The 13214-nt window shown below is 51.6% G+C and overlaps 1 protein-coding gene across 1 annotated transcript in view; it reads right to left on the bottom strand.

The window, feature by feature from the left end:
- TCERG1L (transcription elongation regulator 1 like) overlaps nt 1–13214 on the bottom strand; it is a 198018-nt gene that overhangs the window by 85972 nt on the left and 98832 nt on the right. The window lies entirely within an intron of this gene.

Here is a 13214-nt window from a genome sequence, read left to right as displayed (position 1 = left end):
GACTTTCCTTGTGATTATGGTTTCTACGCCCCCAGTTTTTTAAGGGGTTAAATTTACCATTCTTTTCTTTTAGAGCGTCCGGGTTTTTGTTGTCTTGGGAAAGACCTGCCTCACTCCAAAAGTTGGTAATAATTCTCCCGTGATTTTTCTCTGGGAGTTTCACGGTTTCATTCTGCATGCCATTGTTAGGTCCATCTGGACTTTATTCAGGTGAAGGTGTGAGGTGTGGATACACCTCTGTAACTCACCAGGTGGCTTCCCTGTTTCCTCAACACCATCACCCTGACAATCCATTTCACCCCTTGATTTGAAATGCCTTCCCATCATACACTAATTGCCCGCGGGGACCTGAGTCTATCCTTGGACCTATATGCACATATTTAGATACAGGCAGACCTCATTTTATTGCACTTTGCTTCACTGTGCTTCGAAGGTGTGGTGTTTTTTTTACAAATTGAAGGTCTGTGGCAACCTTGCACTGTCAGACAATAATTAGCATTTTTTATAACGGAAGTATTTTTAAATTAAGGTATTTCCATTGTTTTTTTAGACATAATACTACTGTACACTTAATAAACTGAAGTATAGTGCAAACATAACTTTTATGTGCACTGGGAAACCAAAACATCTGTGTGACTGGCTTTATTGCTGTATTTGCTTTATTGCAATGGCCTGGAACCAAACCAAACCTCTCAAAATCTCTGAGGTGTGCATGTACTGTCCATATATTTTTGCATACACACACATGCATGCACACGTGCTATTTTAAGATGGTAAAATTCGGCTGATGATACACATGTTACTAAATCCAACCCACCAAGGTTTTTACCATTCCGTTTCTTGAGGTCCCTGATGGAGGCAGACAGCCCTGGAGAGCCAGCCCTCCTGGTGTCTGTAGAATTCACCTTCGAGACAATGGCCCAGGCTGCATTTCAAGGTCAAGTGCTTGGGACTTGTTCTGGCAAGTGTGGGGAACAGAGGTGAAACGGCGATTAGCAAACCCACGCGGGAGCCTGACGTTGTGAGCACCGTGCCCGAATCACAGCCTGTTCGTCCTCACCTGGCGGGTGGGTGTGCCGTCTTCCTTACATGTGGGTGCACATTTCAGTTCAGAAACAAGTGCTGACGGACAGAAGGGCACCTCACCAAATCCCTCGTCTCAAAGGCTTAGAACATCGTGAGTATAACCAGACCGGCCAATGAAATCAAACTGAAATTGAAACAAGGAAGTCCCCTAATTTCAAGGTTGATTAGCATTGGGAATCCCTTCCTGAAATGGACCACAAGGAGGCTGACTTATTTATAGAGAGGCTCTTCTGGACAGTCTTCCCAGCTCCCCTCCCTGAGGGCTGCCGGAGAGGGGCCCATAGGACCAAGACAGAGCCCCACCTGCCCCTGGGTGCCTGGAGCGCCCATCAGCGGTGGGATGTGGTCCCCACACACCAGCCCTCTTTGTGGGCTTGGTTCTTCCCTTGGCCCGGGATGCTTCACTGTGGTTCCCCAAGCCTATTCTTTCCTCCTGCTCTATGCACCCTATGAGGGATGCCTGGCTCAAGCATCGCCCCTCTGCAGAGCCCCCTGCACACGCCGGGGCGGTCAGCTCTGCTTACGCCTCTCTCATCCCTCTGGCAGTGCAGAGGGGGCGAGCACAGCCGCTTGCGTCCCAGTCTCAACTGGACTGGGGGTCCTCGAAGAACCATGTCACGTGGGTACAGGAAGCCCATCCCCAGAGCCTGGCTCGGGGCTGGTACGCGGCGGACGCACTAAACCAGAAGGATAAAGGTCAGCCGCCCTGACCACCGGCTGTGCCCGCATGTTCGGTAGCCCCACTGGGGCGCCGGTTGGTAAAGAGTCCAACATTCATGTGTTGTAGGGGACACAATAACAAGGGAAAATTAATGGAGAAATGAAAGTGATAAGATGTTCTGAATACAGTATAAATTAATAACAGACAAAGCAAGCTCACGACCAGTCCCTGGGTGGACGCCGGGGGGTCGGGGCTACAGCCTCTTGATAGCCTGGCCACCGGACAGCTTCAGTTTGCGGGCAACCTCTGTCTCCAGCAGCTGTGGGTACGGGGTGCTTTATGTCAGGGAAGAAAGTAACCTCCATGCACTGTAAAATGAGTCTCCATCTGTCCCAGCAGATGGAGATCGGAGATCTGACCTCTGCCCTGGAGACGGGACTTTCATAGGCTCAGCGCCATCTGCAGACCTGGTGACAACACCCTCTGGTCACCACTCGTCCAAGCCTGGACGATCACTGTCTTCCTTGAACCCGAGACAGAGGCGAGGCATGTGGCCTCTGTACAGTCACCTCCCACGTCTGCAGGCGTGCGGGCCCCTCCCAAGAGGAAGAGGAGGCAGGACGCTGGAGGCCTGGGTCACGGGCGCTGGTGTGGCTGGTGGCACCCACGCCTGAGGCTGGAGTAGTCCCTGCAGACGGCCGGATGTGCAGGGGACGTCTCCGCTCTCTGGGCTCGGAAGGGCCAGTCTCCACGGTCCTGAAAGTCTGTGAACACGGCCTGAGCTCCTGCCGGTGCAGACTTAGAGACAGGGCAGGAGGGGGCCATGGGGGCAGGAGCCCACCTCCCCACCCCCGGGGTCACTGCCCAGAGTCTCAGCTTTTCTGCGGCCTGAGCGGATTCACTTTGCCTGGCCAGACTGGCTGGGATGCCACCACCAAGCAATTTTTAGAATTAATAAACATCCTAAAGACAAGCACCAATCACTTCTACTAACATCACGTAGCAGTTATTCACCTCTTAGTATAAGTGGGTAAATTTGTGTTGTTGATACCGGCGATACTAAGAGAAGAGGAAGAACTTTTTAGAGTAGGAGGTACTTAGGAAGGGCCCTGACCTGGCCCTAAAAGAGAGGTAGAATGAGGGAACTGGGCAACAGGACAGCAAAAGAGTCGGGGCTTCTCCAGGGAAGCAGAAGGGCAAAAAGAAGCAGCCGATGGGAGCACAGCCCGGTTGGGAGATCCTCCCACACACGCCTCCCCTTTCTGCACACGGCGCTTCCCTCCCGGTCCTTCAGCATCGGGGACCAGAAGTCTCATCACAGCTTTCAGTGGGGACCCAACTTGGTTCCCTCTTCCTAAGCATCACCCAAGGGTTCCCTTCTCCCTCTACTTTTCTCTGACACTAACCGCAGAACGTTTGTCAAGGATCAAAATACAAAATGAAGCAAAAAAGAAAACTATCCATAATCCAGTATTAAGAGACAATAACTAAACCCTAGTGAATATTCTGTTTACATTCTAACCTTTACCGATAAACACACCAACCCAGTTGAGATGATTCAGGGTAGAAGGCTCATGTAGATGCTGGGCCCTCATTAAGAAAAATAACATAAAAGTATATGTATATGTATATATATATATCACCAAATATTGTATATATGTATCACCAAATCCAGAAAAATAACATAATATTTACATCAACTCCCTTTCATTTTTCTAAAATTATTTTTGCTCCTACATCTTCAGGCTGCATCCTTGTCAAATGCTTCTTCATGTGAACATTTTGTAACATCATTGCATCACTCTATAGAAGAATAGAAATGTAATTCCATTTTCCTGTAGTCTCACTGGTAACAGTCGCCACACCTAAAGCTGTTTCCACACGTGCAGACATGCTGGGCGGGTGCAGCGTCCCTGCCCAAAGGCACAAGCATTCAGGTAAATTCTGTTTTGTGGCATTACCGTCATTGTACATGCTGTGTTATAAAATATAACTGGACCAGAGAGCATGCGTATTTGACCGGCTGTTGTTGAGAAATGAATCCTCATCTCACAGTTTCTATGTCACTGTATTTTGGTCTTCAAGGTACACTGCTAAGTAAAAAGACAGAAATACACGCACTATACAACGCCACGCTAGTTTAAAAAAATCCTTCATGTTTTTAAGAATACATGTGAATGCCATAAGGAGTAGGAAATATTTGATTATCACACCAAATTGCTAATAGAAGTCTCCTTTATGAGAAGAATAAGGTTGAGAGGAGCAGAATCTACATACTTCTAAATTGTTTCCATTTCTTAAATAGAACATATTCACAATTTATCGTTTAATTCGAAAAAATGTAAACATTTAAATAATTCAGTTTCTAGTCTACAGAGACACACATCTCAGCTTAAAATTGCCTGGTGACTTATGTTAATCAGTCTCCATCCTAAGTGGCAGTTTGGGGTGAAGAGGCTTCTTCTGATTCCTGGATGATGAGAGGTGGGAGGCGGGGGCAAAGACCCTGCGGACGCGCGTCTGTCTGCTTGGTTTATCACAACACCGCTGGGAGCGCCACTTCTAAACTCAAGAACCACGGAGAACAGCCCTTGAAGAGTGTGAATGACTGTGACAGCTTCTCAAGGAGCGGTGACTGCATCTGTGAATGGTGCCTGAGCCCCATCGCCAGCCTCAGAGCTCCGCGCACGCCATTCCCTGAGTGCAGCCGAGTGGGAGGAGGGTCTGCCTTATGACTTTCAACGTGTTCCACGGAGACGCCCACGGGGGCTCAGCTCTTCGGACCAGCTTATCTCGGTGAAGGACGGCGTGTTTAGTGAGGTTGATGGCTAAGCAGTCCCCAAGACTGCTCTTTTGTCATAAGACAAACCATTCCCGGTGGAATACCCAATCGGCGCCAGGCACGCATAGATGTTTTCACCTTAAGAAAATGCAGTCTAGGCCTTGTTAGCTCTGCCACGAAAATGTCCCTCTGTGTCAACCCATTCAGGTTGGAGATTAGTCATCCCATGTAAGAACCAATGACTCAGGGCCATGGTCCCTTCCTTTGGGGGTCCTGCCATCCCCAGAGCCTCAGAGGAGTTAGAATGAAAGTTAGGTGGGGGACAAGAGTGGAGAAGGCAGGTCCTGGTCTTGGCCACCGTGCCGGGGAGCTGGCCTCGCCACTCTGCTCAGTCTGCCGGTCTGTGGTCCACCGCCAGTCACCTCAACTCAGGGCAGCAGGGAAATGCAGTCCTGAGCCAGCAGCCACGTTCCAGCTACAACCCTGCACCTGGCAGGGGGAGCAACCTTGAGTGGATGGCTATTGTCTCGGCACAGCACAGCTGGCACAGAGCAGGGGACATTAAGTCACAGGCCAAGAAGTGGGCTGGTGTCACGGGCTCCACCTCTCAGGTGTCCACAGATCACCAGGGCTCCTGGGTCTCGGCGTCGCTGGCAACCCTTCAGGGATGCCCCGTCAGGGTCCTCATGTAGGTCCCCTTGAGCATCCAGGATGGGGGTCCAGGGCATCAACCTCATGCCCTCAACTCACTTGGTGGCTTCAAGGGGTACGGAGGTGCACTGCTGTAGAACACCGGCTCACCCAAGGATAAAGCGGATATTTTTGTAGGAGACAATGGATTATAACGTTTGCTCTTAATTACTGTCATTTTAATTGGGTCATTTGGCGTTTGGGTGTGCTGCCACCCAGCGTGGATTCCATTACGTCGTAGAAATAAGTGGAATATTTTGACGAAGTCGGCCGTGGGCGTGTAGCTAAGGATATCCAGCCCTACTGGGCTCCTCTGTTGAATGTCATTCACGTCCAATGTCACGGCACCTTCATGAGCTGCCAGCGCTGTTACCAGGCCTCCAACAATAAAAGGTGCTTGGGCCGCAGGTGTGCACCCCCCTCTGTGCAGTGGGAAGGGTCCCGCCGGGCCCTGGCTGGGAGGGGCTGGGTCAGCCTGCCTGGTGGGGTCTGCTCCCTCCCACCTACGACAAGCTTTCTCTTCTCTGTGGCCTGTGCAAACTGAGCGTATTCTGGGTGGAAGTGAAGGGGGCGGCCAGGGAGGGGTTCCAGGAGAGAACGTTGACCATGAACCAGAGCCACCACTGGCAGGTTCCGAAAACCCTGCCAAGTGACTCGTCCTCGTCACCTCCATATGCACGCCTGAGAAATGGGGTGAGAGGGTCAGACCCGCCCCAGGCGCTAGCAAGCACCTGTCCAGCCCTTTCCACAGGGAGGAGTCCTATCAGATGGCAGCAGAGCTCACAGCTGACCATCCCTTTAGCTCTGTGGGTGGAAGGATGGGGTGAACCAAATGCACGTGTCCTCGAGTTGAAGGACTTTGGTGGAACATTCTTCCTCTGGAGGATACAACAAACCAATAAACCTGCAGTGTTTTCAGCGCAGAAGCCTTCAGGGAGAGGCCCCTCTTTTTTTTTTTAATTGGGGTATAGTTGTTTTACAATGCTGTAGTTGTTTCTACTGTACAGCGAAGTGAAGTTCCCTGTGCTATAAAGCACGTTCTCATTAGTTATTTATTTTATACATATTAGTGTATATATGTCAATCGTAATCTCCCAATTCATCCCACCCTCCCCTTGTCCCCGCCCTTGTGGGGTATATTTTCCATCAGCCCTTTGCAACCGGCCTGCAAGGCCAGTGGGTTGCCTGGGGACCAGACCTGTGAGAGCCTGGACCTCAAAGGGTCTCTGCATAGATAAAGCCGTGCAGACAGACCAGAAGATGCAGCAAGACTTGGGGAGTGGGGGGAAGATGTCTAAGGCGGGGGGTGGTCACGATGTCCTGTGCTGTGTCATATGCATCACACATCCCCCTAATTTTTCCAAAAAATGTCACATTGCCCAGTGTATTGGTGTCCTGGGGTTGCCAAAATAAATTACCACAAACTGGTTTAAACAGAAATTTATTATCTCACAGTCCGGAGGCCAGAAGTCCTAAGCCAAGGTGTCGGCAGGGCTGAGATCGCTCTGAGGGCCCAGGGGAGGGTCCTTCCTGCCCCTCCAGCTCCCGGCGGCTCCAGGCAGCCCTGTCTTATGGCCCCATCACCGCCATCTCTGCCTCTGCCTTCACATGGCCGTGGTGCCTAGGTTTCTGTGTGTCCCTCCTTTTCATGTAAGGACACCAGTCCTTACATTGGGCTTACGGTCCATCCTAAGTCCAAGATGCTCTCAAAATCCTTAACTAATGATATTACAAAGACCCTCTTTCCAAATTAAGTTCCATTCTGAGCTTCCTGGTAGACATGAATTTGTGGGAGGGGACGCTATCCAACCCTGCACACCTTCTGAAATAGATTTCTTCCCAGAAGAGGCTACAAGGAGGTTCCTGCTTCCAAGTCGGTATAAGTTGACACCATCAAGGGGTTTGCACAGGAATGAAAACACTGAGATATTCAAAGGTGGAAACGTTACTTGGTCCTTTGTACTAAGAAGGGATCTGGGGAATAATGCCGCCCACTTCCTGGACTCCAGGGTCGGGGTCCCGGGAGGCCAGGGCTCAGCCTGCCTATATTCGGGATCCAGACTCCGTCTCTGTCTCTGGGACTGACCCCCCAACCCTGCCCCTTTGCTTGTCCTGGGGCGGCTCTGAGAACCCAGCCGAGTCACGTCAACTGGCTCATTTTGTTAGCAGACCCACCCTCCCTCAATCCAATCTCATCACACCTGCTTTATTGCCTTTTGTGCCTGATAAGTGATTCCCGTAAAAAGGGAAAGAAAATGTTCATCTTAGTGCTTTATCCTTTCATCCCAACAGATCTCTTTCGTGGGAAGTTGCATAATTAAAAAGGGAAGGAAGGTCTCATTGTGCAGCATAAATTAGACGCATCCTGGCTACTGGCTGTGTCACTGACTTCTAAAATGTGAAGCAACGAAATCTAAACAGGTTTTCAATTTCTCCTAATGTCAAAAAATGGCAATAAAATCAAAAAGTGAGAGAAAAAGGGGGAAGGAGAGAGACTCGGGAACAGCGTCCGCCCGGAAACGACATCAGGTGTGAATTATTCCCACGATGATTTCTCTGCAGAATTGCCTCATTCCTGCCTCTCTCTCACACTGAAATGCTTTCACAGGCTGAAATTTTATTTGGAAAAAAATAAAGACTTCCTCCTAAGTGGCCCAGCTGCAGGGGGCACTGCTTCCTGGGACCGCAGCACCTCGCCCCCTACCCAGGGGCCTCCTCGCTGAGGACACCGGCCCTTCAGGCCCAGCATGGCAGGGACTTGACCGCTTCTAACATGCAGTGCCCAAGGGGACCAGAGGCAGAGGGTGCCCCGGACACAGCGTCCGGCACGTGGCCGACGGCGTAGGGCCCAGGTGACAGCTCCCTTCCCATGCGCCCCACCTCTGAGCCTCTGCAGGGTCTGCAGAGCCCTGGGGATCTCTGCAGGGGCAGAGATGGATGGATGTTGCAGACCCCTGCACCTGCCCTTAGGATTCCCCGGTCTGGAGAACCAGCTGGCAGCTCTGCATTTTAGAACAAAAAAGCACAGATGGCACCTAAACAGCGCCTTGGGCACCAACCGGCCTCACAAGAGAGGGGCCTCACAGGAAGGGCTGAGGGGTCCCGCCAGAACGGCTGGGCTGGTGACCAGGGTCTATGACCCCGTGGGCTGAGGCGGCAAGGAGCAGCAGAGGGTCCTCCAGTGGGCACAGGCTGCTGGTTCGGACGTGGGCATGTGGAGAGAGAACAGTGGCAGGGAGCTCGGACCCTGCCTCCGCGGCCCTCTGACAACTGGGACAGGCGGGACCTGGCTTCAGGACACAACAAAAGGCAGAGTAGTGGACCTTTTGTGCGCGTACCGGCGTTTGTGGAGGCCAGCTGTGAGCCAGGAGGTGGGGCTGCTGTGTCCCTGTCTGTGACTCTCGGACTGGGAGCTCCACACATGCTGGCCGTTGGCAGAGCCCAGAGAAAGCTGCACGCTTATTCGTGGGGAGGTCACCCCCCTCTGATCCCAACACCTGGGACCCCACTTCAACCTCTGCTCCAGGCAGGGTGATGCCAGCTTCCCCAAAGGAAGGAAGGTTCTGTTGGAGACATGGTGATGTCAGCTGTGCTTTCCAAACCAGCTGAAATCGGCAAAACGGTCGCGCGTGGAGAGGGGGCTGCTGTTGACCGAGACCCAGCTGCCAGGAGGGGCCCCAGGCACAGTGCCAGCTCAGTCCCTCGACCAGAAGCCAGTCACAAAATGCCCCCTTCCACTCAGGCTGGGGCATTCTCTCGCCTCAGTCGCATCCGTTTTGTCCTGTCCTGGCTGCAACCAGTGGGCAAGGAAGAGCCGCATGGGGGTTAAGAACGCGGACTGGCAAAAACTAAAAATGGAGAGACGGGTCATGCAGGTTGGGAACGTGCATCCCCAGGCTGGACGCGAGCACCGCCCCTGCAGACGCAGGGCACCCCCGGTGACCATCCTCGGACACAGCCTCGGCAGGCCCAGGGGCAGCCAGCCGTGAAAAACCAAGGTTCCCGAGTGGGTCTTTGGCAGGGTGGCATTGATGGAAGGAAGAAAGAGGGCACCAGTATCAGCTGGGGACAGGCTTGACCTCCAAACGAGAGCCCCCCCCCCCCAGGCCAGGCAGCTTCAGGGCTGAGGCAGGAGGAGCCGGGCTGGGAGACCCCCAGGGGCCTGAACTGCCCCGCAGGCCAGCCCACCCCTCCCACCTGGGCTGCCCCACCCTGTTTTCTTGGGTTCCGGTGGCCTGTTTAGCCTCCGTGGATCACAGGGCCAAGCTAACAACTTCTCCTGGAGTCCCTGGCCTGGAACGCACCTTTCTGAGCACACCAGCCAACCCAGAGTCCACACCGCTCCCAACCTGCCTCCACAGCAGCCCCCTCTCCCCTGCTGAAGGAGGCCACCCTCACCCGAAGCCCACCGAGACCACTCAACCCACCAGTCCTGAGCCCTCGCCCTGCCCCTCCTGCTCTCTCCTGAGGAGCCACCGTGAAGCCTCTGGACTTGGCAACAAGTCCTTTCAGTGGCACTTGTCTCTCCATGTGGTCACAAGTCATCTCTATGAATTCAATCCCAGACACAATGCTACCCAGCCTCACCCAAGCCCCCGGGACCCCGAGGACTGCAAGAGGACAGGCCTGAACTTCATCAGCCACCATCGCCCCGTCATCTGAGTCACACTGGCTGCAATGCCCGGGGGGGGTCAGCAAGCCTGGCCGTCCTCCACTGACCTCCCCTGCGGCCCAGTCCAACAGCCCTCCCCCAGGAAGGGTCCCCAAAGCCAGTGCCCCTCCCCCTAAGGGATCCCCTAATGCAGTGCCCCTCCTGCAGGGAGGATCTCCAGATTACTTCAATTGCAAAAGCTCTCTGCCTGAGCTGTGACAGCGCCGTCACCTGAGTCGCCCTGGCCGCCATGCCTGGGAGGGTCCACGGTCCTGGACTTCCCCAGCTTGGCTCCCCGATTCCGGCCACGTCCAGAAGCACCAGCTCGGTAGAGATGATGCGCTCCAGCCCGGGCTCTGAGCGGACCTCTGTGGAGGTGACGTCTTAGCAGACAGAGTTTCGTGGTCAGAGTCAAATATAAACAGCACTGATGTCAGGGCGCTGTGTCATCTGTCCCCCGCCTGACCACAGGGAAACACTGTCTGCCTGCCGCAGAACTCCCCTTCTCAGCCCATCCTTAACAGATATGAGAAAATCTGGGAAACCATGAACCGTTTACGTACAAACGCAAACTTAGTTCATGGATAATTTCCAGTGTAACAGTAAGGGAGGTGTTTACCTGCATACTGCAGTTATGATTAAAAATAGCAGTTTTGTTTAAAAATCATTAAGAAATCACTATTAGAGCTTGAAGGAATGGACATTTTTATATGCACATGGCATGATGAATACAATAATTCTATTATCACAAATGTAAATGTTCTAGATAAATGTACTTAGCAATATAAAATAAATAATCCCTACCACTTGTGAGGCCTGCCAACCTTCTCTGAACAATCATTCAAATTCTGTAGGTTCTGGCAGCTAAACACCCCTATCTGTCTCCCCCGCATAATGACCGGCACCACAGAACAGCATTACAATAATCACTATATTTTATAATTATTTAAATACTTATTAAAATAAGTTATGAAATAAAACATTTTAAATTATCTAAATAAATATAAGTATTGATTTTAACCTGAAAGAATACTTTATGTTTTTAATATTAATTTTCAGAAATAAATGCTTTATAAATATCATTGTTTAATATATCAGAATCTTAACGATACATCAGCCCAAATAGCTATATTTCGAATATATTGTGTACCTACAAATGCAGCATTCATGGATCAGACTGTATGATGAAGATACCATAATTTCACTGGGCTGGTCAGGTCATACCAACAAAAGTGAGAATTTTGAAATCTAGAAAAATACTTTTCTTTTCCTAGTTTTCAAAAAGGTATTTTTGTAACAAATATCCATGAGATAAAGATTAGCAGGAGAAATATAAAAGCCCTGATCTGAAATTCAGTATAATACACTTTCACGCATCCTGACACCCTCTCTCTCTCAGTATAGCCATAATTTCAAGAACGCTGGGAGCTGTTCTTGTGCCCATTTTGCAGATGCAGACACTGATGCTGGAGGGACGCGTTTTCCCCAAGGGCTCCAGCTTTGTAAGAAGTGTCAGCTCACAGGCCGACACCAGCACCTCCTGGTTCCTCACCAACCCCCAGCCCTGATCTCACCGCAAGCAGGGCTGAGAACCTGCCCTCCTCGCTTTAGTCCCTGCTCTCACCTGGGCCACCTCTGAAGGGGCCCCCTCTGCAAAGCCCCTTCTGGCAGGGAGACAGCAAAATGGGAAATGCCAAGGGGGAAACAGGAGAAAGAAGATCATTTGGGGAAACTAGGGCGTGTGCATCCAGGCTTTGCCTCTTACAGGTGGTGTGGCTTTGCTGAGCCATTTAAACCTGGCGACTCTGACACTGAGGACACTAGGAACATGCTTAGCCCCGGGAGCATTACAGGATGAAATTCTGGGTCAGGAGGAGCCCAGCAGGTCTGGCCTAGGGCCACATCCCCCTCTCCCTCTCCCTCCTGGTGCCCACCCCCTCACCCACATCTTAGTATTCCTTCTTCCGGCTTTGCTAACCACCCCAGCAGGCCCAGGTTACAAACATATTTTTCTCATTAGTAAAATTAAATCTGCAGTCGATAATTCATTTTCCGAAAATTAACTTGGGAGCAACAATACCCAGCTCCCCATGTAAAATCAAGGAGGCACTTCAAGCCTGGGAAACACCAAGCCATCATTTCACGTTCTTCCTGTTTTCTCATTTTCCTCCAGTAAAGATTTACAATTTCCACGAGGAGCTGCCACACACTTTAATGTTTTAATCAAAATAAAATGTCTGGAGACTTTGCATTCAATCTCGCCTTCTGACTCAGTCCCACTTGGGGACCTGCTGATGCTTGTTTTCGGACTCTGCCTGCAGCGTATGCATCTGTGCTCTGAGGTTGGCAGCAAAGGGTAGTGCAGCAGGGCAGGGAAGACTGTCCGGGGATGCCGTGTGGGTGGTGCAGTGCGGTCAGGCCCATTGCAGCCCGGTGCTTGATGCCAGAGGCACAACAGCCCTCCAGCTGCAAGTACAAAAACTAGGACGGCCTGGTGGGGACAAGGGCCATCCTGGGCCCTCAGGCCCGCAGCAGGTAGGACTAAAATTAGACCAGATGCCCCAAATCAGGACAGTGCCTGGGCACCTGAACGTGCAGGTACCCACGGCTCTGTCCTACCCCACCATCGTCCCACGAGATGATGAAGGGCTTCCTGCTGCAATTCCTCTCCTGGTGTTCTGGACCCAGCCTGTGATGGGGCCCTGCCCTTAAACATAGCACTTCTACAACACTGACATCCATCATCCACCACTGCCACCACTGCTACCAGCTCCACCACCACCACCACCACCGTCACCAACATCACCACTACCATGACCACCATCATCACCACCATGGCAGCTGCCATCACCAGCTTCACTATAACTGCTCACACTTTTGGAGCTTTACACGGTACAAGGCCCTGCATTAATTATCCTCACTTGCAGCATTTAATTTAATTCTTCCCTCTACCCTCTGCACTATAAATATCCACATTTTATAGTAAAGAATCTGAGGAACAGAGAGGTAAAGTAACTTTCCTAAGATCAAACAGCTTTTACATGATAAAGCTTAATTTTGAACCCTAGACCTCTGACTCTAGGACCATGGTGTCTAAGCCCTAAACCATTCGTTAGGGTCCCCAACACTGTCCAGTGCTAACCAGTTTCATTCTCCTCATCTCTGGGCCAGATGTCTCTTTTCTAGTACCAGACCATGATTGATGGGAAGGTGAGGCTGCCACCCCCGACTCCCCTTTGACCTGTGGCCTGGACTCCCATCCAGGTCCCACTCCTGGGCATCCCTCAACCCTCGCTCGTGGTGCTGTGTCCTGGAACTGAGCTGGAGGTGTCATGGTCCTCTGG

The sequence above is a fragment of the Balaenoptera ricei genome, chromosome 16 (assembly GCF_028023285.1).
Source record: "Balaenoptera ricei isolate mBalRic1 chromosome 16, mBalRic1.hap2, whole genome shotgun sequence".
Lineage (NCBI taxonomy): Eukaryota > Metazoa > Chordata > Mammalia > Artiodactyla > Balaenopteridae > Balaenoptera > Balaenoptera ricei.
Note: the sequence above shows the minus strand (reverse complement) of the source record. Positions and strands in the feature narration are given on the sequence as shown.